This window comes from Lactuca serriola, chromosome 9 (genome assembly GCF_051521515.1).
Source record: "Lactuca serriola cultivar US96UC23 chromosome 9, Lser_US96UC23_V15, whole genome shotgun sequence".
Taxonomy (NCBI): Eukaryota; Viridiplantae; Streptophyta; class Magnoliopsida; order Asterales; family Asteraceae; genus Lactuca; species Lactuca serriola.
The window spans coordinates 173352039-173358513 of NC_136416.1; the positions used below are offsets into that span (position 1 = coordinate 173352039).

Here is a 6475-nt window from a genome sequence, read left to right on the forward strand (position 1 = left end):
CTCACACATTAATTTACCCATTATCTTGTTAATCTTGGTTTCATATTCATTATTCCTAAGCATATGATTAAGTGTTCACATAGACATATGAGGTTAACAACTAAGAGATGTTCATGCAGCTTAATTGTCTTCCAATTAACAGAAAATAGTTGTGATTAATGCATAAGGTTCTTTAACAAACTTAATTTAATAAATCACCAATAAACAATCAATCAAAAGCTAAGAATTAAACCATAGGAGTTACTTGGTATTCCCCAAACAGAAACAAAAACGTATTTAGCTCATAGTTGCAGTAAAAACAAACACAAAAACAAGTTTAACTAAGCTAAACATACTTAATTCCTAAAGCTAAGTGGAATGATTAACCTAGTTGCTTTAATTCTTCAAGAGATTGAAGATTAGAGTTCCTCAACGCCTTCAAGGGTTCTCAATCGCAGATGAATCTCCAAAAAACGCCAGAAAAGTATTCCAATCGGATAAAGGCTTGGTTTTTATAACTATCTCAAAACAGGGTGTACTTGGCGAGTAGCAGACCCAACTCGCTGAGTAGGTTCTTAGTTATCCGTCTCAAATCAGGAGTCGTGACTTATCTTCTGGAATATTCTAATGGACTCGCCGAGTAGGCTCGTGTACTCGCCGAGTAGGAAAGCTTTTGTCCCTCAATCTTCATTCTTTGGTCTCTAATTGCTTCCCCTTGTTCCCTTTCACTCCCAAGCATGTCTTTTGGACTGAAAACAAAATTTAAACAGTATTAAGTACCTTTTGTCCACATTATACACATAATTAGTTAAAAATGAATAAAAATGTACGCTAAATAATTAACTAATTATGCACATATCAGGGGCAAGGCCCCAGTTAGTCCGGACTTCAGCCCGATGCAGGGGGCAAGGCCCCGGTTAATCCGGACTTCGGTCCGATGTAGTGGGCAAGGCCCAAGTTAGTCCAGACCTCAGTCTGATGCAGTGGACAAGGCCCAATATGTGCTTTATATGATATTGTATGGTATGTGGTAGTTTGGGGGAGCTCACTAAGCTTCGTGCTTACATTTTTCAGTTTTGGTTTCAGGTACTTCCAGTAGTGGAGGGAAAAGCTCAGGATGATTGCATGTCACACACCATAGTTAGTCAGCCTGAGATGTTTTACTCTTATAATAAGAATATGTTTTGAATTAACACTCTGATTTTATGTTATGATTTATGTTATGGATTGACAATCGTGTTTAAGTAATGTTTTTCAAACAAAATTTTTAGTCATGATTTTTGGGTCCTTACACATTTGGTGGAAATAGGTATCGGTTAGAGAGGTGAGATTCAGAGTCGGACCTTATCAATTTTGTCAGTTTGCGAGGTGAGTTTTCCTTATTGTACTCACGGGTGGAAGGCACCAAGGCCGACCCATTGGTTTTATAACCTGATATTCGTTGATATGTTGAGTATGGAATATATATGCATGCTAGTTTTGATATGCTAGTCTAATAGATCGGTAGGACTATATGTGAAACTGTCTATATGATTATCTGTGTATGTTAGTATCTGTTATATGTCGATGTATCTATATAATTATGCATATATGTTAGTATCTTTTATACGAACTGAGGGACGGGGCAAGCCATACATAAGCTGTGGTATTCAGTCTGAGGATTGATCTCATTGGGGAGCAAGCCATACATAAGATGTGGCCCCGATCGCAAGCCATACATAAGATGTGGACCCGAGGGCAAGCCAGACTTATGTTGTGGGCTCAGGGGTAATCCCGTCTTTTTTACTGTGGACCCATTGCATGTTGTTATTGTAATTGTTTATCTGTTTTGTGTTGGTACTTTGGGGAACTCACTAAGCGTTGACTTACAATTTTGGATTATGTTTTAGGTACCTCAGATGATCGCGGGAAGGCGAATGCGTGATCGTACACGTCCTCACGTTGCGATTTATGATTTTGGGAAAACTCTGATATTAAACATGTTTTAAAAACTATATTGTAAACAAATTATGATTATGGGTTGGTTTTAAAAGTTTAAAATTTCATTATTTTTATGAATGTTATAGTAAGCACAAAGCTTAGTGAGTTTCCGCAAAACACCACACACCATACATATCAAACATATAATGGGCCCCACCTATCATCTGGCCACGCCCGACATCGAGCCCCGCTCGGAACATACCTGTCAGTCATCAGGCCCCGTTGAGCCGCCTTCTAGCATCAAAAGCGAAAAAGAAAAATTAACCATGGCGGGGGAGAAGGCGATGTTGGGCGGAGGAAGGCGAAGACGTGGAAGTCTGGAGGCAACATAGAGAAGTAAGGTCGATCGGAAGTTTTAGGGTCACAAAAGGAAACACGTATTACTTTTCTAGTCGGCTATTTTTTTGGAAGACCCGATGAGAAGGTAAAGTTAGTGATATCAAACATTCTGGACCAAATAAGAGGTTGAGCTGTTATTGGACCCCGTAAAAGGTAAATCAAACAACCCTTAAGTCAAAATATAAAACTAGCATAACCATGTATTTATGATTACCGTTATATTTCTACTATATTTATACACCATGTATTCACTATCATATTAAAAACACTCAACTTTAGAGTATATGTTTTCATTTATATTTTTTGAAAAATAAAAAAATTATAAAAGAAAAAAAATATTTTGGTCTTAAGTAACGTTATTTTCACAAAATTGTAAACCAACAAAAAAGTTTAATTCGTTTAAGTTATTAGTTCTTTTTAGGATTTAAGGATCTCAATTCTTTCAAATTAATTGCTTTATGTTAGCCCGCCTAATTTTCGTGAATTTATTGAAAAATGCCGCCATTCCACACCTTAATTTCTCTAGACCAAAAACAATGAGAAAACCCTAGTCACCATCTTCTCTCGTTTAACGACCACCGCCACAGCAAAAAAAATTCCGCCTCTCCTCTCGTCTTCGTTGCATTCCATCTGACGTAAGTTTATCCGTTTTACTTTTAATCGTCATGGTTTAACTTCATGTTTTTTTGTGTTGATCATCTCCGTGGTTCTTTTATGTTATTTTGTTAGCTGTTCTAAGTTTTCTATCGTATAGGTTATCGGCTGTTTCAAATTTGCAATTACTACCCTGTGCGAATTCATCTCAGCAAGTAAAAACCATCTGGTTTGTTTTATTTTTCATTTTGGTCGAAGTGTGAGATTGTTCAAGTCTTACTTCTGTGTTAGGAATGAATTGTACATCTCAACAAGTGAAACGTATAAAAAAATTATGTGTTGTCTTATAATTATTTTTTGTTTTTTACAATGCAGAGGACTCCCAAGACAGCAAGTCTTATGGAAAAAAGGTTGTCAAAAGAATCATTTACTTTCGTCGAGGAAAGAGGTATCAATACTGTAAGGTGATGGATTAATTGTTTTGTTTTACAAATAATTGAATATTTGTTTATGTTTGCATATTTTTACTTTCAACCTTAAGAAACTCGTGATTTTTTTGCAGCATATGGAGAGAGAAGGCCAGACTAGTATAACATCACACTTCTATTTTTTGTGGTATTTTTTATTAGGCTTTATAATTTTCAATGGTTTATGTTGGGCAATATACTTAATAAATAGGTTTTATCTGTTTTTTTTTACCAACAGTCCTTTTGACAATGTTGTCCCCTCATTATTCCAGGAATGAATCTAATTGGTATATTGATATGTTTTTTACTAGGCTTCAATTTTCATTAGTGTCCAGTGTAGCATCCTACTTTCATTTCATTTAATGTGCTTTATTTTATATATATATATATATATATATATATATATATATATATATATATATATATATATATATATATATTATCTTCAGTATTGGTTTATTTTTATGTTTTTTAGTTGTTCAATATAGCATTATACTTTTCTTTTCTGCCCCATAAGTGGTTGCTGACATGGAGTATTTTACACCTCATGGTGACCATTTTCATTGCAGGAAACATGACACAAATTTTTGAAAAGGAACCAAAAAGGCATAAGAAAATTGAGGTTGATGGAATTGATTAAGAGTGTTGATAAACATTGATTATGAGTGCTGATAAATTATATTATTTTTGGAATATTAGTTGTTAAATCTGATAAACAGTTGGTGAGTGTATCTAAACTGAAGATGATCACATTTGAAGACTATGGGTTGCAATGTATGTATTATGCTTAAATGTGCTAAGATTTCTCTCATCCAGGTGCCAAGAATCTTGATTGACATTTTATCAACAAGAAGCAGATGGGTCTTCAGATGTACATCTACTTTGATTGGGTTGTATATATAGGGGTATTTCAAGTGAGCAACATGAACATATTGATGCTTGATGGAAGTGTGGTGTGGCAAAAAGGATGGTGTCAAAATCCTTTAACTTGGGTAGATATATGAGCATTTTGTTAAGGTCGAATTCTAGTGTTAATAGATGTAAATATGTAAAAATTCATTGGAAATTAATATAATGATTTCTTTATTTGTAATTGTGAGCATGTTGGTAATGTGTTTATAGTTTTAATAAAAAAAATATATTAAAAAAAGGTAAAAAGACTAGGTTATGTATCATAAAACCTGGCTATATGATCAAACAAGATTCAAGCATAATAGAACCCGGTTGCATGAATGAGAGTCGGGATATATAGCCATAAAAAGCGATGGTTGCTTGCAAAAAAGAAGCCGGTTTTATTCAATGGAACCGGGCCTTATTACAATAATATGACCCGGTTGGAAAACCGGGCTCTATTAGAATTTTGATATAAGACTCGCCCCACATCAGACCCGGTTGCAAACCGGGTTCTTTTAAGCTTTTAACCGGGTCCTTTTAGCATTTTTGTAGTAGTGTGAAACCGTGGTTGTGCCACGTCAACCGCAAACAACGCCTCCAAGGTGCGGTCTTGGCCGCACTGCGGCTAGAAATGGCCGCACTCTCTTTCGTCTCTCTCTTTATTTATGTTTCTTTCTCTCTCTTCTCCTTTCACTCACCTCTCTTTTTCTCTACCATGGTTTCCACTCTCTGGGTGTGGTAAAGAACCACACTTCGTGTGATAAAAATGACGTGGCTCCTATGTGTCAGAAGAGGGAGTGCAGTTTCTGTGGCACCACTCCCTCCAGCCTTATCGATTTCCTGTCCGGGGTTTGTTAAATCCCCCCCCCCCCCTCTCCTTTTTACTTTATGTCAAATCAAAATCATTTTAATTCTCTTATATATATATATATATATATATATATATATATATATATATATATATATATATATATATATATATATATATATATATATATATATATATATATATATATATTAAATGTTTTTTTTAAATATTTACCGTTTTAACTATTTCAATTTTTAGTTCTATAAAAATAACTTATATTTTATATATCCCTATTAATTTGTTGTATTTATTTGAAGGTTTTTATAAATTTATTTTTGTATACAATAATTTATTATTTTTTAAGACTTGAAATTTTTTAACTATAGTTAAACGGGTCACCTCGTATATTGAATGACTAAACATTTATAATCATTATTATCATTGTAGTTTTAACGGTTAAATACGTATAATAATTATTATTGTTTGACAATTTAATTGCAATGTTGATTAATTATTTATAATAATATTTATTAAAAATATATATATATATATATATATATATATATATATATATATATATGTGTGTGTGTGTGTGTGTGTTAAATGTCAAATCATGGGGAGGGGGATAAACAAAGGATAGGAGGTGGCGGTAGGGGGTGGCGGTAGGGGGTGGCGGATTACGTGTTCCCTTCCTATCCTTGTAGTAGTTAATTTAATATATATATATATATATATATATATATATATATATATATATATATATATATATATATATATATATATATATATATATATATATATATATATATATATATAAATCCAAAGGAGCTTAGCAATAGTATTTTTTAGGCTTTAGGTTTTTGCCACAAAAGTTTGCTGAATTTGACACTTTTAGTCCTTAAAGTCAATTTTTTTTCATTTTTGCCTTTTTGATTAAGTTTTTGTTCCTTAAGGTTTTTGCCACAAATCTTTAACGACTTTGACACTTTTAGTCCTTGCAGTCAAATGTTTTATATTTTGGTGTTTTTCCCACAAATCTTTTTATGAATTTGACACTTTTCGTCCTTGTAGTTAAAACTTTTTTATATTTTGACATAAAAAACACAAAAACTTTTTTTAAAATTTTGTCACCATATTTTCCTAACTTTGACACATTTAACATTATTGCCAATGTCCCTTCTTTTCATTGTACACTTTTGATATCTAATTTTAGGGGTTGTTGACTTTCTCCCCCATTTATGGTGATTTACAATTTCAATACATATCTTTTAAATTTAGCCGATTATTTCCATATTACCTCAAAAGTGGCGTAGCCGCGGGTTCTTTACTAGTTTGATAGATTCTTAATGTCACTTTTGGTTTCTTAGTTAAGCATCTTTGGCATCATAAATCATAGATTAGTTTTAGTGAGTAC

The 6475-nt window shown here is 33.2% G+C and overlaps 1 long non-coding RNA gene across 3 annotated transcripts; it reads left to right on the top strand.

The window, feature by feature from the left end:
• The first annotated feature begins 2767 nt into the window (after nucleotides 1–2767).
• On the top strand, nucleotides 2768–4452 carry LOC145073566 (uncharacterized). Of its 3 annotated transcripts, none has more exons than XR_013691432.1 (5): nucleotides 2768–2933; nucleotides 3053–3121; nucleotides 3268–3351; nucleotides 3455–3507; nucleotides 3929–4452. It is a non-coding gene; the product is annotated as an uncharacterized LOC145073566 (long non-coding RNA). The 3 variants fall into 3 exon arrangements; XR_013691431.1 differs by having other exon boundaries at nucleotides 2771–2933; nucleotides 3268–3356; XR_013691430.1 differs by having other exon boundaries at nucleotides 3268–3507.
• The last annotated feature ends 2023 nt before the right edge of the window (nucleotides 4453–6475 follow it).